This window comes from Lynx rufus, unplaced genomic scaffold (genome assembly GCF_022079265.1).
Source record: "Lynx rufus isolate CCGP_SWC_20201006 ecotype Redwood Valley unplaced genomic scaffold, mLynRuf1.p SCAF_2, whole genome shotgun sequence".
Lineage (NCBI taxonomy): Eukaryota > Metazoa > Chordata > Mammalia > Carnivora > Felidae > Lynx > Lynx rufus.
Window position 1 is genome coordinate 82596910 of NW_025814834.1, and position 20400 is coordinate 82617309.

Here is a 20400-nt window from a genome sequence, read left to right on the forward strand (position 1 = left end):
GGTCAAATCATTTTTGAGAAATGATGTACATCAATATTGGTTTTTCCCCAAACTGTACTAGGAATGAAACAATTACGAACTATACTCATTTGGGGTTGTATAACATTTAAATAACTAATATTTATATGCTCTTTTAGTCTTTTATATACTCTTTTACTTACTTACTTATTCTTTACTATACTCTTCAATTCACCTGGCAACAGACGCCAAGTTCATACTTGGAGTAATCAGTTCTGTAGAGAGGTAACGGTGACCCCTAGTAACCTTGAAAATAAGTTCACTCAAGGTGGAAACAGGAAGACCTGTCAGCCATTGTAGAAACCTATCTAAAGACACTGTCTCTAAATATGTGTAAATATCTAGGAACACTCTGGTTCAATCAACATGTCCAATAAATGTAATTAAATGTAAAAGAGAAGTATAGTCTAATTAATTGTTCCATAAGGTCTCTAAAAAAGCAAGAAGAGGAATATCGTCTGTACATGGATTCAAAAAATAAGAGTCCAAGATACACAATCTCTAAGTCCCATGAAATAAGCGACCTTTTACTGTGTTAATGTAGCTCACAAAACAGGAATAAAATGAGTAAGTAAGTAGTAATACCTGCAGATGTTCAATGGTGTCATATGAAAAGTATCTCAAGGAGACTCCATTTAGCATTTTACTGCTCACTGGAATGCTGAGGGAGGCAGAGAAAATGTAGCAGCCGAAGAAAACTTATGCACACAGTACTCAGGTTGGAGTGGAAAGGAGTTTTAGTATCATAACACCAAGCATAGAGTATCTTAGAGAACATGCTGAAGAAAAGCAAAACCTATAGAAAATAACATCTCCTATTTAACAAAGAGTTAAGCAAAATATAAGACCAAGTTATAAACAGGAGGACTCTGGGCCAACTCCTATCTGCGGAAGTGTTTGGCATGTACACAGTTTGAGAATAATAATGAATTAGTTGACAATATTTAAATGAAAGGATATTGCATGAACATTTGCATTTCCTGCTTTACCTGAGAGACTGGATGATGTGGTAAATACTAGGTCAACATTCCTGCCTTGCAACAATTATCTGGAACGGAGCAGTGACTGCTCCTTCAGAAAGGATTTGGCTCTCCAGTTCAGTGCAGTGGCTTCCTGCTTCATTCCCACCAGCCTGGCCTCTGTAGGCACTTGGGTTTCCAATCTCTGGAATAGAAAGGACCTTGAGATAAGGCTTGAAAGACTCACTATAGTCCTTGACAAGGAGTACAATTTATTTGTTTCTTAATGACCACTTAACCTATAATTCATAGTGTCTTCAGAAGGGTGGAGGATGAACTCTCAGTGGATCATCATACATTATTAGTTTGTGAAGGAGTTCTAGTAAGCTAGCTAAAACCAAGAGCAGATAGCGAATTTTCTTAATAAAATTGAGTTGACCCTGAAACTGTGGTGATTTTTGAGTTAGAGGAGGTAGAGGGTACACAGAATTCTCACCCAACTTCAATCTTCTATCTTCCATTCTTTCTTAGCCCCATCGTCAGTAATACCACAAATTAGCATTATCTCAAGAACTCATCTTGGGATCAAAGAATCATGGAACCAAATTGTACATTACCATTACTGAGTTATAAAATGCTGCTCTCCTTCCCCTCGCTTTTAATATTGTTTCCTTTCAGTCAATAAGGGAAAAGATTATTTATAAGGACTTTCGAAAGTGTACTTGAGACCTTGTTAACCCTTATCCTATTTTCTCTGAGACATCAAGGAGACACTGACAAGGTTCTTTCTCAGTCAGAGCAAAGTAATCCTTGGGATAGTGTAAACTCATTTGTCCCCTTTCCATAGCTAATGAACAACCTTCTGATTATTTGTTGGATTTCATAGGTGATTTGATATCATTAAGTTCATAACTTGGATATCAGGTACAAGTATTTCAGTCAATGAAAGCAAATAAACAAACAAATGGGTTATGTTTGGCTTATAAATTAATTTCTTGTAAATACAGATGATCTGCATCAAACCCTAGAGGCCCATCACCCTTGAGAGCAATGGAAAATAATTTTTTTCTTCTTTTCTTTTCTTTTCTTTTCTTTTCTTTTCTTTTCTTTCTTTTTTAAAGTAATTTCTTTGCCCAATACAGGGCTTGAACTTGTGACTCTGAGATCAAGAGTTGCACGTCTACTGACTGAACCAGCCAGATGCCCCTCAACATTTTCTTTTAATTGGAAGAGTAAGGACCACATCCTGGACCAGCCAACTTGCTCTTTTTTTCTTTTTGGTTTAGGGCCAAAGCAGGACAGGGGGATGTGTAGGACAGGGTGTACAGCATGCTTGAGTATTGCTATTTCTCAGAAAGCAGCCAGGAGAGACAAAGGAGCAATTAAGGAATGCGGAACAAAGATTAAATAACAATGTCTCTATAATCTTGATATATTAAAGGTACTCCAAGTATTAGACTTAGTGTTTTAAGCATTTACTAGCCATCCCCTACATGTGAAGCACAATAATGGATACTAAGAAAGTGGACATAAAGAGAATACAAGCCCCATCTCTTTTTTTTTTTTTTTTAATTTTTTTTTTCAACGTTTATTTATTTTCGGGACAGAGAGAGACAGAGCATGAACGGGGGAGGGGCAGAGAGAGAGGGAGACACAGAATCGTTAACAGGCTCCAGGCTCCAAGCCATCAGCCCAGAGCCCGACGCGGGGCTCGAACTCACGGACCGCGAGATCGTGACCTGGCTGAAGTCGGACGCTTAACCGACTGCGCCACCCAGGCGCCCCTACAAGCTCCATCTCAAGAAGCTATGCCTTGGAGGTGGAGGGTAGGGAGCTGTGCAATCCGGTAAACAGGTAATTATAAAACTGACTGACACTGGCTACAATAGGGCTAAATATGTAGTGCTAAAGGAGTACAAAGAAAGAGCTAGTCTAGTTCTCAGGGATCAGAGAAAGGGGGATGCTGGATACATTTAAGGATGCATTGAAATTAGACAGACAAAGAAAGGTTAGTAGGAGACGTGAAATTTCACCTAATCCATGCAAATGATCTTAGTTTCAAAAGATTAATATTAAAGATTTTACTCTTCTGTCTGGTAATATCAATTCCAATATTGTACTTATTTGTAGCTGGTAAGCAAGCATAAAGGTCTCATTTTGTCAGACCTTTTAACCTTGAGATGGTATAAGGGATGAAGCATTAATGAATATTTTCCACAGGAAGATCTGGATGTCTGCCTCATGCCTGAAATAGAAAATGGTGACCTGACATCCAGATAAGCAAAGAAGAAATACTATCAAAAGACGATGATTCACTTCACTAAGAAAGTATTATTAGATGTGAATGCATTGGAAGCAGAAGCTAAAAGGAGCAAGATATGGATGAGGGAGTCTTAGCCTATAGATAGAGTAGTTCAAAACTGTTTGGAAGTATATCCATTAAAAAAAGAAGTTCCTAACTGATGAAAATAAGATGGTTATTGTTCTAAAGCTATTTTAGACAAATGTATAAATAATATTAGCTGACTTCCTACCATCTTCTGGGAACAGCACTGAGCATTTTATACATACATCTATTAACTAACTTAATACTTGTCACTGTCCTATAAATAAATAGTATTGTTTCTTCTTTTCTAGAGTTAAGGAAATGGAGACAAGATAAATTAAATAACTTTACCTTCTCTTTTCCTCTCTGGTAATTTATATCCGCCTTTCCTATTTTATTGTGTTTCTCCTTAGTGTTTATCACTAACATACTGTATATACTATTTACCCTATATTTCCTCTGATAAAGAACATAAGCTCTGTGGGCACATGGACATATTAGTCATCATAACAGATAAAATTCCCTAGAATTTTTTGCTTTAGGTTCAATAGTTCCTTGAAGGCTGGCTGGATCACAACTTTCATTTCTCATAGCACAAAGTACAGAACCTTACACATGAGCATAATCAGTAGGCATATACGGAGCCCCTGTCACGCTTAGCACTGCATGTGTCACTGTAAGATAGGGAAGGACAAAATACCATCAGTGTTCTCAGAGAACTTAACACCTAGACACAGAAATAGGTAGAAGCATGAGGCATACCTAGGGTGTTCCTCACCTACACTGTACCTAGGGAAGCCTCACATTCAGATCCAATGTGAGTAATTTCATTACTTCTCTTCTTCAATTACCTAACGATGTCTAAAAGTGCTTATCCACCACTCCTCCCAAGACACCCTAGTTAGTCTGTGGCATTAACCTTTTGTGGAAATGCCAGAACTATTCACAACTCTATGCCTATGCATGTGTTGTTCCCTGGACATAGAAAGATTTCCTTCCACGTTCTTAAAGCAAGCAACCTTGTGCTCTTTAAACTCTCTGGTCAATTCTTCCATGAATCCCTCTTTAGACTCCTTCTCAGAGTTACTCGTTCATTGCTCTCTCATTCTACAGTGCTGCTTACACATATGTAACAGCACGTAATACATTCTGTTTTATGTACACACATTCCTTGCTATATATACCCTGTTTTTGAGTTGCCAAACACATTACCAGGTACATGATATGCAAACAATGTACTCTAAGTTGAATTATTTGTTTTTCTCACCTTTCAAAATGCTAGAGAATGTTTTAAATCCTCTAAAATATAATCATAAAATAGAAAAGTTCTTGTTAGGAATATGTTAAAACCACCCAGTGATATATGAAGGTGGCTAACTGCAGATGAGTATTCAACCAAAATCAAATGGAGGCTGAATAGAATCTACTTTTCTTATTCTATTATCAGTACAATTTCTAAATGCAGGGGCTGTCTACAGTGCCTAGAGGAGTGCCCGGTACACAGAGAATTACTTGTGAGTAAGTGAATGAGTGCTTGTACGCAAACAGAATGCCATAGCATAAACTAAATGTGCTGTAGAAATTCAGAGATGAGGTAACAAATAATAGAAAGAACAGTGAGGTAAGAGGAGGTTTAGAATCTGAAATTTTCTGGCTGTATAACTTTAGTAAGACAATTAACCTGAGCTTTAATTTTTTAATTTGTAAAAATTAATGGGCTGAACTAGATCAGTATTTTTCAAATTATTTTTGGTGTAGATTTCTTTTGTCTAAGGAAATCTAAATGGAATCTCCATTACATATTACATATGTATAATCTCCATTGCTTACTGGTAATAATTCATTATATATATAATATGTATAATCTCCATTGCTTGCTGGTAATAATTCATTTTATAAGATCAAATTATAACATTACTTATTAAAATTCATCAATAAAAATAAGGGACTACTTTGATTAATAAAAAGTATGAAATCAAGAGAGATGGGTGACAGTTGCAATTTTAAATCATCTTCAAAGGAGTCATTTCTGTACTTTGTTCTGACTTTATAATATTAACACAGTTCTGATTACCACAGAAAAGCTACTGCTAAAGGCAACTTTTTTTTTTTAATAGTGAATTTGGCTTCAGCAACATTAAGGTCTCTGCAATTAAAATGGTCAAGAAGCTTGAAGGGAGAGTAAAGAAATCTTTTTTCCACGGACTTCAACCTGTATTACAAAGCTGCAGTCATCAAGACAGTACGGTACTGGCACAAAAACAGACACTCAGATCAATGGAACAGAACAGAGAACCCAGAAATGGACCCGCAAACATATGGCCAACTAGTCTTTGACAAAGCAGGAAAGAATATCCAATGGAATAAAGACAGTCTCTTCAGCAAGTGGTGCTGGGAAAACTGGACAGTGACATGCAGAAGAATGAACCTGGATCACTTTCTTATAGCATACACAAAAATAAACTCAAAATGGATGAAAGACCTCAATGTAAGACAGGAAGCCATCAAAATCCTCGAGGAGAAAGCAGGCAAAAAACTCTTTGATCTTGGGCACAGCAAATTCTTACTCAACACATCTCCGGAGGCAAGGGAAACAAAAGCAAAAATGAACTATGGGGACCTCATCAAAATAAAAAGCATCTGCACAGCGAAGGAAACAATCAGGAAAACTAAAAGGCAACTGACGGAATGGGAGAAGATATTTGCAAATGACATACCAGATAACGGGTTAGTATCCAAAATCCATAAGAACTTAGCAAACTCAACACCCAAAAGACGAATAATCCAGTGAGGAAATGGCAAAAGACATGAATAGACACTTCTCCAAGGAAGACATCCAGAAGGCAAACAGACACATGAAAAAATGCTCAACATCACTCATCATCAGGGAAATACAAATCAAAACCATAATGAAATACTACCTAACACCTGTCAGAATGGCTAACATTAACAACTCAAGCAACTACAGATGTTGGTGAGGATGCGGAGAAAGGGGATCTCTCTTGCACTGCTGGTGGGAATGCAAACTGGTGCAGTCACTCTGGAAAACAGTATGGAGGTTCCTCAAAAAATTAAAAATAGAACTACCCTATGACCCAGCAATTGCACTACTAGGTATTTATCCAAGGGATACATATATGCTGTTTTGAAAGGACACAGGCACCCCAATGTCTATAGCAGCACTATCAACAGGAGCCAAAGTATGGAAAGAGCCCAAATGTACATCAACAGATGTATACACACACACACACACACACACACACCACATCTTCTTTATCCACACACACACACACACACACACACACAATGGAGTATTACCTGGCAATCAAAAAAAATGAAATCTTTTTGCCATTTGCAACTACATGGACAGAACTAGAGGGTATTATGCTAAGTGAAATTAGTCAGAGAAAGACAAATATCATATGACTTCACTAATATGAAGACTTTAAGACACAGAACAGATGAACACAAGGGAAGGGAAGCAAAAGTAATATAATATAAAAACAGGGAGGGGGACAAAACATAAGAGACTCTTAAATATGGAGAACAAACAGAGGGTTATTGGAAGGGTTGTGGGAGGGGGGATGGACTAAATGGGTAAGGGGCATTAAGAAATATACTCCTGAAATCATTGTTGCACTAAATGCTAACTAACTTGGATGTAAATTAAAAAAATAAATTAAATAAAATGGTAAAAAAAAGTCTTGTTTCCAAAATTGAAACACTATATCTAATCATTATTCATGTTTCTGGCCATGAATGTAAAATATAGGCAAGAAATATCCAAAACTAAAATTAAGCAAGAAAACTTGCTTGCTTTAATACAATATTATCATATTAATTTGCCATCGCAAAACTGTTAAGGAATGATAAGGATACATGGTGGGAAGATACCCCTATGTTGTGTTTGCATTTTTTCAATGAAGCATACATATGCTGCAGCAGTGCTCTTGTTTGTATAACTTGATTTGGATAAAAAATAGTGAACTCAAGTTTTTAAAAAGCCCAGCTAAAAGCTTAAAAATAAAAATGCATACCCATAAGAAGTTCAAAATGCACATGAATATTGGTAGCAAAGCTTTAGTCAGCAGTGCATAAAAATATAAACTAGTTGGGGCACCTGGGTGGCTCAGTTGGTTGAGCCTCGGACTTTGGCTCAGGTCATGATCTCACAGTTTGTGAGTTCGAGCCCCGCTTTGAGCTCTGTGCTGACAGTTTGGAGCCTGAAACCTGCTTCGGATTCTGTCTCCCTCTTTCTCCCTCTCTCTCTCTCTCTCTGGCCCTCCCCTGCTTGCACTCTCTCTCAAAATAAATAAACATTTAAAAAATATATACAGGGGCGCCTGGGTGGCGCAGTCGGTTAAGCGTCCGACTTCAGCCAGGTCACGATCTCGCGGTCCGGGAGTTCGAGCCCCGCGTCAGGCTCTGGGCTGATGGCTCAGAGCCTGGAGCCTGTTAACGATTCTGTGTCTCCCTCTCTCTCTGCCCCTCCCCCATTCATGCTCTGTCTCTCTCTGTCCCAAAAATAAATAAACGTTGAATAAAAAATATATACAAACTAGTGTCATGGTTTACTTTTATTTCATGATATGTTTATGTGTTTGTTTCATGATGTGTTTCCAATGTGGTATAATGCATTGAATGTGCATCTTAAGTTTTTTTTACAGTGTTAATATATTTTTAACATTTAAATTTGTGTCCCCCATAAGGAAACCTTTGAAGAATCTCTTCTGAGTTGGATGCTCTTCTGGTCCAGCCAATTCTATCATTTCTACCTAATCTAGAAAAGCAAGAGAGACTTCATAAAGATGACTTCAATTTTTTCAACTCAATCTTACATATGTTTACTGAGATTAAGACACCCACTGGGGTGCCTGGGTGGCTCAGTCAGTTGAGCAATGGACTCTTGATTTTCACTCAGTCATGATCTCACAGTTCATGGATTCCTGACCCTGAGACAGGCTCCACACTGATGGTGTGGAGCCTGCTTGGGATTCTGTCTCCCTCTTTCTCTACTCCTCTCCTGCTTGTGCACACGTGCGCACTCTCTCTCTCAAAAATAAATAAATAAACATTAAAGGAAAAAAAAAAAGACACCAATGGAACAGGGAAAAGCCTGATCAGATTGAAAGTGTAAAGTTGTGTTAGGAAGTTTCATGAATATAACTTTAAAAAACATGTCCATCTTCCTAGCATAGGGTGAATCTCTATGTACATAAGCTCAAAAAAGTTTTCATATCATAAATCTGTGACATTTCTAACATAAGCATTGCTGGTCTATAGGTATCTTAACTCATAAATGCAATCTCATTCCTATGTAGTTATTTGCTGATAATGACATCTGTCAGATGGAGAATGACTTAGTGATTTTGCAATTATTTACTTGAAGAACATATTCTAATTTGAACTACAGAGGAAACTCCCTTAACTGACCTCCACTTAAACAAATCTTCAACTAATCAAAACACCATTTCTATTTGAAAACAGACAAATGTTTACCTCTGCTTTTACCAGTTGAGTTGTATGCTTTCCAATATTAGTTGTGTTGTTTCCAAAACTGTCTGAGTCAGTAACAGTTGCTGGTATAATATTTAATAAAATATTTTGTAAACTAATGAAATGTAAGTATAAAAAAAGAATGACTATTTCTGTGAAAATTAAGCTAAAAGCATAACTTTTAAGACAAGCCTCCTAAAAAATGAGGTCAAATAAGATGAAAAAGTGGAGAATCTTGGGGTGGGGTGGGGGAACGCTAAAAATCTTGACTAATTCTGTATTCAAATCATCTTGCAAGTGTCTTTGAATTCTTGTTCCTCTTCAAAGTTAAAAAAATTAGCATATAAAGAGACTGCTGTAAACTCATTGGGAACAAGTAAACTCATAGGGAAATGTTTTGATCTAAAAAGACTGTTGACTACTCTTAACTATAGAGAACCAACTGATGGTTACCACAGTGGTGGTGTGTGGTGGGGATGGGTGAAATAAGAGATGGGGATTAAGGAGGGCACTTGTCATGATGAGTGCGGGGTGATATATGGAAAGGCTGAATCACTAAATTCTACTCCTGAAACCAATACCACTGTATGTTAACTGACTGGAATTTAAATAAAAACTTAAAAAAAAAAAGATTGTTGACTGAATGTACACTTACAGATTATAAATTGAAATGTCTAATTATAAATATTTTTAATGATCCTTTGCTTTAACACATCTTTTTGATTAATGAACCAATTAAGGGTTGAGATTGTGATGGATAAGAGGTCTCTATTACTGTTACAAAAGTAATGTTTGTTTGTGACTGAAAGTATGAATTCATGTTGAAATGATGAAGTTGTTTGCAATGTAAGGTCTATTTTCATTTGATTCTCATTATTTTAAAAATATATTGATAAGGAAGTTATATAATTATTAAATGAAGAATCTTTAGCGAGGAACAAACTTTGAAAAAAGATATACCTAATAATATCCTAAAAATAATTGACACCAAAAAATGACAGAATTATAATCAGAAACTAATCAATCCACAATCAACATACAGTGATTGTGATAAATTTATCAGTGGAAACTGATAAATAGGCAAGAAATTTATAAAGATATACATGATACATGATTAGAAGTACATAAAATGTTCAATCTGATGGAAATATACAGAGGATTATACAACTTGGTAAGAATTATAAATACACATTTTTAAAAAGAACATGAGATTGGAAAAATTAGCACAGTATGGTGGTTGTGAGCATGGATTCTGGACCCAGACTGCTGGAATTAAAATTTCAGCTCGATTACGTTTTAGATTTAGGGTAAGTTACATCTCTGTCCCTCCGTTTCCTCATCTGCAAAATGAAGATAATAATCATATCTACCACATAGTGTTGAGCAAATTGAATAAATGAAGATTTCTTAAGCACTTAGTGCCTGGCCCATAGTCAGCGCTATATAAATATTTGGTAAATAGATGAAAATAACTGGCCATAAAGACAATCTCAAAGATTTCAAACAAATGAAATCACACAGAATGTATCATCTGATTAATTTCCATAAACACAGAATGTCTTAAGAAACTAATATCCCCAAATACCCCTGTGTTTGCAAATTTTAGAAAGAGTGACTCATATATGGCAGCCTTGAAAGTCAATATGAGGTCAGTGTTCATAAATTTATGGCATAATCCAAAATGTGATCTTATTTACCAGAATATGACTTGGCAGACAAGACAGCAGAATGAATAGAGTTGGATTTCTGGATTACTGAGTATAGGCATGGAAAAAGCAAAAACAGAATAGATCACATGTTTGCAATTTAATATAAAAATGTTCTAAAAAACATACACAAATACACACACAGGATGTGTGTGAGAGAGAATGATAAAGCAAATATGGCAAAACGTTAATTGTTGAATTTGTGTGTAGAGATAATAAACAGATACATAGATAAACAGATATCCAATAAATAGATAATTTATATGTACTGTTGTAACTTTTTGGTAAGTTTGAAATCATTTCAAAACAAAAATTTTTTAAATGTAGGGGAAACATGAACAAAAATAAAACAGGACCAGGCTTGTAGAGATGGGTGAGCAAAAGACAGAGAGGCAAGGAAGTTTGAGATATGGCAACTGTGTCACTGAAGATATGGAAAATAGAATCTAAGCTGGAATAAAGGTCTATATGAAGAACATGCAATACAGGTATAAGGAAAGGAGGAAAGGAAATATAAATGGATAAAAGGCAGGAGAAATGGTCTGATCTGAAGGGGTTAAAATGTTGGGGAGACAAAACATGGACTCATGAAAATTATAAGGCAAAGTGGTTAAATGCTCATATAAATAAAAGGGAAAAAATTCTGTTTAAGGTCAGAGAAGGTGACTATAAATGGCTACTGTACTTTTGAATCTCTTCCTTATTTTGCCTAACTCCCTTAGCCTCATATGTGGGTTGGAATAACTCACATTTAAGGTAAAGAAATGTTTATATGAAAAACAAACAAAAACCAACAAAAGAAAAGACAAGAAAGAAAAAAAAAGATGTGGAGGCTAAAGAAATTGAGAAAAATAATTCTGATTCATCTTGCATGAATAGGGAAGGACTAAATTTGGGAAGGGGAACAGGTAGAGAAGGTAAACCTTCTGGAGAAGTTGATAGAAATGGGCCCCTTCATAGGTATTCATGTGAAATTGGACTGGTATTAAATATTGACTAATGAATTGGTTTTGAATCTTTAGCAAGACCAACAACTGTTATATGAGATATACTTAATAGAAAAAAAGAAAAAAAAACGTTAGTACTTGAGGTCAATGTGATCATTTACTTAGAAAGCTCAAAATGAAAACTTATTAGAACCAATGAAAAAGATATTTAGAGGGTGGCTGGGTATAAAACCACCATACAAAAACAAGAAAGGGAGAATTGCCCTATCTAACAGTAAAATATATTAAAAAGTTGTAGTATTGATGTAAGCATAGGCAAGTAATATAATAGAAGAGTATGGCCACAGGTAAAGCCATAGATAAGCAAATTCATCCTAAAGGTATCATTCAATTCTATAGGAAAAGGATGGCCAATTCAATACATAGAATTGGGACAACTGGATACCCATTTGGAAAAAAAGAATGAATTACTTCCATAACTCATGTAATTCACAAAAAATACATTCCAAATGACTCAAGACATAAGTAAAAAATAAAAACTAAATCAAACTAAAATATAAGTGTATTAAGATAATATAAAAAATATGTTTAGGGGCGCCTGGGTGGCTCAGTCGGTTAAGTTTCCGACTTTGGCTCAGGTCATGATCTCATGGTTCGTGGGTTAGAACACCGAACTTTGTGCTGACAGCTCAGAGCCTGGAGCCTGCTTGGGATTCTGTGTCTCCCTCTCTCTCTGCCCCTCCCCTGCTCATGCTCTGTCTCTCCCTCTCAAAAATAAACATTAAAAAAATTTTAAAGACTACGTTTATGCCAGATTTATGAAGCCCTTTTAAAAGAGATGAAAAGCAAACGTCGTAATGAAAAAGATTGTTCAATTTCACATCATAATTTAAAACTTCTGTTCAGCAAAAGAATAACAAAAAACTTAAAAGATAATTGATAAGCTAGAGAAAGTATTCAAAACATATTTAACAGTCAAAGCATTAGTATCTGAAATGTATAAAGAGCTTCGAAAAAAGTGATAAAAAGATAAAAGGTCCAAAAGAAAAATGGACAATAAATATGGATAGGCTGCAAAGGTAAAACAAAAGGCTAATAAATGTAAGAAAGGATGCTTAGTAGTAGTCAGAAATGCAAAATAAAGCAATAAAGTATCACTTTTCACTTATAACAAGGTAAACATGTTTAAAAGATTGGTAATATCAAGTTTGATTGAGTATGGGAAAAGTAGTGTCATGAACTACTTAGAAGGACAAACTGTTACCTCCTTTTAGGAGGGTAATGTATCAGTATCAATATGAATTTAAGATGTGCATATCCTTTAAAACAGCAATCCCTCTTCATCACGCATGGAAAAATAATCAAATATGTGCACAAAGAATTATGTACAATGGGAAGCGCCTGGGTGGCTCAGTTGGTTAAGTGTCTGACTCTTGGCTCCAGCTCAGATCATGATCTCACAGTTCGTGGGTTTGAGCCTCATGTTGGGCTCAGCACTGACATTGCAGCCTGCTTGGGATTCTCTCTCCTCTGTCTCCTGCCCCTCCCCCACTTGTGTTCTCTTTCTCTGTCAAAATAAATAAGGTTAAAAAAAAGAATTATGTAAAATGATATTAATAGTAGCATTGATCACTAGAATGAAAAACACAGAATAACCTAAATGCCTATTAATTAGGGAATGGATAAATAAATAACAGTTATAGAAGATAATACAACACTTAAAAGAGGTAGTTCAATAGTGATATGGAAAGATTTCTAAGACATAGTGAAGTATAAAGTAACGAAAAGAGAGTTGAAGCACATATTCTAAGTGTAAAAACATTTAAATGACATTTAAATATCATACATAAGGTTGTAGTACTTTTAGTATCTATAGATGGTGAAATTGGGTTTCCTTTTGCATAAAATACCATGCATTTCCAACCTTTTCTTCCCTGGGTGGTCTTAGTAAAAACAATCTTTGTATCTTCATCTTCGGAGACTGAAATTACATGTTAGTTCAAACAAGCATGTACTGAGGCTCTACTATGTAAGTACTCAAAACCAAACAAAACATGGTATACTTTCTCCAAACCTTTTTGGAAATTACTTGAGAGGCTCATTTAAGTGGCATGAAGCAATCAGGTACTTAGAAGAGAATTATGTTTATTTTTGGCAATGGGCACGAAATGAAATTGTAGTTTCAAGAGCTGAGTCTGGCATAAAATTTAATGCATAACAGAGGTGTATGAGGTCCAATTACTCATATTAAATACTGGCTTTCTATGTTCATTAACATGGACTTTAATATTTTATAGCAAAAAAGCCTAGAATGCTAAACACAAGCTTTTATAAAAGGATTCGACTTTGTTTATTTTCATTATGTAAATATCCTTAGAATTCTTCAGCTTGTAATTCCAGGTTTTTCCTTGATGACTTAAAATGCTTAAAAGAATTTTTGGGGGACCAAGAATGAAAATATGACAGCAACCTTGATACTAACATTGAACACATTAATGTGCTATATTTGAGTTTTAAGAATACTCAGCATGGGAGAAACTCTTGGGAATCTGTACCAGCTTGGACACTAAAGCTCTAAAGTTGGCTTAGGAGGCTTTATGAATATGAGGAGAGGAGATGATGCAAGCAATTTCATCTCTGGGCAAATCAATTTAATGTTAATGAAAAAAATTTCCATGGCAACATAATACAGAAGCAAAAGAGCAGAATAAAAAGATAAAGCTTTTTTTTTTTTTTTTTTTTTTAGTTCTAACTATAGGTACTATTTGAAGACTTTATTCTTCATTGCAGCTTTTTGTTTTTAAACTCCTAATTAGGATATGTTTTAATATTTTTATTTTTATAGTTTTCAAGATGGATACTAATGACTCAGATTAACCAATCAGCTAATAAATTAGTCTCTCCTGACTTACAAAGTATGTAAAAAGATTACATAGCTTTAAGGGACATATATTAATTTAGCTCATAGCTGAGCAGTATTATAAGCTATTGATTCATTACATTGGTCAGAAAGATACCTAAATTAGAATCAGAAAACAGATGGTGACAAATAAATAATCTATTAAACATAGCAGGCAATCACAAAACATAGCTAGATTTTTTTACACTAAAAACAAGAGGGACAAATGAAGGAGTTTGCCAAATTTATAAGAAAATAATCCTGAAACCCTCAAGTAATCTTCAAACTTAGACTACTAGGTCATTTCCTACTAGTAATAAGCAATTAATAAATAAATCTGAAGACACGACTGCAATGATAATTCTAATGCTTCAAGCGCGAACACTTCAATAGACAACTGCAGTAATATTTTTTATATTTTAATCATGAACACTTCAACAAACAATATCGTTTAAAAAATGCCAGGATATTATAGTACAAGTGTTATGATTTACCTGTATTAAATGACTAATGTTGAATAATAAAGAGATAAAATTCCATACCATTTCATATTTTCAACCATGGTTTTTTTTTTTTTTTCAACGTTTATTTATTTTTGGGACAGAGAGAGACAGAGCATGAACAGGGGAGGGGCAGAGAGAGAGGGAGACACAGAATCGGAAACAGGCTCCAGGCTCCGAGCCATCAGCCCAGAGCCTGACGCGGGGCTCGAACTCCCGGACCGCGAGATCGTGACCTGGCTGAAGTCGGACGCTTAACCGACTGCGCCACCCAGGCGCCCCTCAACCATGGTTTTATATCAAACATTACCAAACAGTTCACTACTACATAAGTTCTGTTTTTTAAAGAAAATTCCTCAATATACTTGATATATATAAGTATTCACTAATATTCATATAAATATAATTTAACATATTATGTATAAAATATGAGTCACTGAAAAGTTTCGTATCATCACGAATCTTACAAAATACAAAAAGATCATAAACAGTTAAAAATGAAATTATATTCAGCAAAAACTCATGTTGCGAGAAATGTTGATGTTAATCTTTTTCATTGCTCATGAATAGACGCACAAGGGTAATTGGATTACACTGGACTAGTAATTTGGATCATGAGATTTTTATAATGCCTATGTGTCTTTTTTTCTTCACTGACCTTTTTTTTTTTTTTTTTTAAATTTTTTTTTTTTTCAACGTTTATTTATTTTTGGGACAGAGAGAGACAGAGCATGAACGGGGGAGGGGCAGAGAGAGAGGGAGACACAGAATCGGAAACAGGCTCCAGGCTCTGAGCCATCAGCCCAGAGCCTGACGCGGGGCTCGAACTCACGGACCGCGAGATCGTGACCTGGCTGAAGTCAGACGCTTAACCGACTGCGCCACCCAGGCGCCCCAATTCACTGACCTTTTTGATACCAAAGCATTTAAAAAACCTTTGTCAAAAAGTGAATTTTATTCTAAATTTTATGATTTGCTTTCTAACATGTTTATTCATTCATTCATTCATTCATTCATTCAAAAACTGAACCAGGTATAAACTCGGGTGAAATTATTTAAACTGTTCATTAGGGTCTACTATATTATCAGGTATGGTTCTAGGCACTGGTGACATTGTATATGGGACGTTGTAGTGGTGGCAACAGAACAAAACCAATAAGCAAATATGATAAATACAACTGTAGGTCATGCTAAGTGTTATGAAAGAAAGAAACAGGGTCTAAGAGAAAACAAGGATGGGGGAGGAGGGATCTCCTTTAGAGACATGGAAAGTTCTCTGAGGAGGTGAAATTTGAGAGGCCCAAAGGAAAAGAAACTGGTCATGAGAAAAGAATCGGGGGAAGAGCTTTCTAGGCAAAGGAAACAGCATGTGCAAAACTCTAGAGTTGGACAAGAGCTGGGTGTGTTCTAAAAATGAAGTTAAGATTGATGTCACTGGAGTGTAATGAGGGAAAGGGGGAGTGGCACGAGATTAAGAAACAGGCAAGGAAGGAACCATGTCAGCCACCTTATTCATCATCACATCTTGAATTTTATTTTTAATTGCAATGGGAAAACAACAGTAAAGTTTAAACAGAGGAGTGACAAGACCCTAACTGCACTTTAGGAAGTTATTTCTTTTTAGCTATATTAAGAGTGGACCGGTAGAAGCAATCTGCTAGAAGTCTTTGGTGATAAAAGCTGACAAAATTTTGGATGCCTATTCACAATGGTCTCTTAATACTACTTCTTTGTATTTAACTCTGAATAATAACAGGCACAACTAGAATAATTGGAGAAATGGGTCATGTTATCTTGGGGATTGTAATAGCCTAGGAAGTGTACATTGGGAGTGGTTACACAGGTATTTTAGACTTTGGAAAGCATATTTCAAAGTATTCAAAGAAGTAAAAGTGCATTGTAAGCATCCATTATAAGGAAGGCAAAAAAGGTTTTAAAGTTATTTAAAAATTTTAAAAAAGAGCATTCTGATCATAACCATACAACTAGCCTAAGCCCAAATATAAAGAAACCAGAGAGAAATCTGTAGAAGCTCAAGGGGTTGTACAGAGAGCTTTCTATGTGGCTTAGTTATAAAGAGGCTGTGTTTAAAAGGCAAAAGGAAAGAAAGGGACATAAATCTAAGATTCAGCCTTTAAGACCTTGTGTGATTGGACCTCTGAATACTTCCTGACCACATTTTATAAGTGTCTCTCCAGTCATGTCCTTTCTTCTGTTCCCTGAATATGTCAAACTAATTCTTGACTTTGGGCTTTTGCAGTTGCTTTCTCTCTTCTAAAATTCTTCTAATATTTGAACTCGAATATCACCTCAAAATACCATCTTGTTTATTTTCTTTATAGCACGTATTGCTAACTTAAATAAAATACTATTTATGTGTTTATTGTCCTTCTCCCATCACTAGAATTTCAGCAAGAGAGAAAGGACTTTGTCTGTTCTTTTCATGGCATTATCCTCACTGCTTAGCATAGCATCTGACACATTATAGACCTTTGATAAATGGATGGAAAAAAGGAAGAAAGGTAGAAATAGGGGAGGGAAAATGAAAAGGCATCTGAGAAAAATGTCCAAAAGTTTATTAAATCCAGAATAAAGTGGAGTTTTAGAAAAATTCTAAAGATATAAAAGGTACTTTCAAAGATATGATTAGAACAGGAAGATTAAAGTATAGTTGGGTAAGCAGCGGCAATAATAAAATAAAATTAGAAGAAAATTCAACTTCAATTTTGTTTCTATTTTCTTGATTAAGGAGAATAAATCTTATGTCAAAATGAAAAAATATATCTGATTAAGAATAAATCATGGAGGACTTTTGGATTCTAGTCAAGATGGAATAACAGGGGTAAGATGTACTCTTGCTTGAAACAACCCCCACCCAGAAAAAAACAGGCAAAATATATGAAACAATGCTTTTTGAAGACACGAGACACCAAGCAACCAAAAGAGACAACCAGGAAACAAAGGATAGGAGCCCTAGAATTGTCTTAACTTATTTCCTTGAGTGAGTTTCCAGACTATGTGCAGAGAGGGTGGACCCAGTTGGAGCTCAGCAGACTCTCTAAGCTAAGAAGACATAGCTAGTGTTAGGGGAGACCAAGGCAGTGTAAGTTTTCAGGACAGAGTGTGGGATAAGAAAGAGCTGCAGAGAGAGATATACACAGAGATCTGCAGAGGGTTCCCCCCCTTTTTAAATATGGGACTTCACATATACTTTATTATAATTTAAGTAAGCTCTATGCCCCATGTGGGCCTTGACCTCATGACCCTGAGATCAAGAGTTGCGTGTTCCAGGGTGCCTGGGTGGCAGTGTCAATTAAACGTCCCACTTCAGCTCAGGTCACCATCTCTTGGTTCAAAAGTTCAAGCCCTGCATCAGGCTCTGTGCTGATAGCTCAAAGCCTGGAGCCTGCTTCGGATTCTCTCTCCTCTCTCTGCCCCTTCCCCATTCGTACTCTGTTTCTGTCTTTTTCAAAAATAAATAAAACATTAAAAAAAAATTAAAAAAAGAGCGTTGCATGTTCTACTGACTGAGCTAGCCAGGCACCCCAGAGTGTTCCCTTTGAGCATCTAACAGAGAACTAAACAGTGCATGCATGTGAGGAGACTAACTGAGGCCAAGGAAAGAATTCCCAAAAAGGATAAAGCAAGTGGGACTTGACACTCACACTGGGCTAGTAGCTACTATACTGTATAACTAATAGGATATAGAGTAAAATACTCAGAAGTATCTTGCTCAGTAGTGGGGAATATGTAGACTTAAACACTTCTAGTCTTGCCTAATGAGTTTTAAAAGCAAGACCTAAAAGGATCAAATTGTTATTTCCAAGTAACTTAACTGCAATCCAGAGCAAACCTGAAAAATATTTAAATGCATACAAAAATGCCCAGGACCCAACAGACAAAATTCACAAGGTCCAGCATCAAATAAAAATTATCATACATGGAAAAAAGCAGAAAAATAAAACACAGAGTGAGGTGAGAAATCAATCAGTCTTTGATGAAGTTCCAGCGAATTATGTTGAGTGACAAAAGTCAATCCCCAAAGGTTATATATTATAGGAGACCATTTATCTAGCATTTTTGGAATGACAAAATTTTAGAAATGGAAAATAGACCAGTTGTTGCAAGGGTTAGTGATGGGGGTAAGGTGGGGGCAAGATAGAAGTGGGTACGGCTATAACAGGACATGAAGAGGGATTCTTGTGGTGATGGAACTGTACCTTGACTATGGTGGCAGATACAAGAACCTAAACTAAACATGGGATAGAATTGAACAGATCTGAAAACATATGGGCACACAAGTAAGTACCAGTAAAATTAGAGAAATCTGAGCAAGATTAGTGCTTTCTATCAGCAAATTCTGGTATGATATTTTACTAGTTTTACAAAATGTTACCATCAGGGGAAAGGGGATAAAAGGCACAGGGGATTTCTCTGTAGATGAAGTTGAACTTCCAAAGATGAAAAATTATAATTTATCAGATGAAAAATACACTCGGTGGGATGAACAGCAGATTAGAGATTGCAGAAGATTAGTAAACTTGAAGACATAATAGAAACTATCAGAAATCAAACAAAGAAAAGAGATTGAAAAAAAAATAGAGTATCAGTGATCTGTGAGGCAATTCAAATGGATTACTATATGTGAAAGTGAAATCTCTAAAGGAGGAAAGAGAGTGGGGGACAAAAAAAATTTGAAGAAATAAAGGATAAAAATTTCCCCAATTTGATAAAAACTATAAACTCATAGATTTAAGAAGCAGAACAAATTCCAAACACAAAAAGCATAAAGAAAACTACACTAAGGTACATCATAATCAAGTTGTTCAAAATCAGAGATAAAGAAAAAGTTTTAAAAACAGCCAGTGAGGGGAAAATGTTATGTACAGAAGAACAAAGATAAGGATGATTTTTCAGTGAAAACAATGCTTATGAGATGACAGTGGACTCTCATATTTAAAGTACTAAAAAATCCCCCCAAATCTGTCAACCTAGAATTCTATATATAGCAAAAATATATCTTCCAAAATGAAGATAATATAAAGACTTTCAGATACACAAAAACTGAAAGAATTCATCATTATCAGACTTCCAGTACAAGTATGGTAAAGAAGGTTCTTCAGGAGGAAGCAAAGTAATACCAGATCGAAAGAAGGATCTAAGACAAAGTAATGAGGAACACCAGAAATAGTAATAATATGACTAAACACACATTTCTTATATCTTATAAACATATTCTTATATTTAATTTTTAAAAAGATAATTGACAATTTAAATTTTAGAAAATGTAGTGCAGGGTTTATTTGAAAAAGTAAAATATATGATGACTATACTACAAAAGCCATAAGAGGAGAAATGGAAGTACACTAATTGTAACTCTCTAAAGCTACAAGTGAAGTGATACAATATCATTTGAAGGTAGATGATGAGAAGCTAACGATATATGCTATAATCCCTACAACAACCAATAAATAATGAAACAAAGAGTTATATCTAAAAAGCCATTAGAGGAGATAAGAATCAAATCATAAAAAGTACTTAATCCAAAA

The 20400-nt window shown here is 35.5% G+C and overlaps 1 protein-coding gene across 1 annotated transcript in view; it reads right to left on the reverse strand.

Moving 5' to 3' along the window:
• MBD5 (methyl-CpG binding domain protein 5) overlaps positions 1-20400 on the reverse strand; it is a 141910-nt gene that overhangs the window by 71508 nt on the left and 50002 nt on the right. The window contains exon 2 of the mRNA XM_047083962.1: positions 1008-1182. The gene's annotated coding sequence lies outside the window, so the exon portion shown is untranslated. The remainder of the gene's footprint in view (positions 1-1007; positions 1183-20400) is intronic.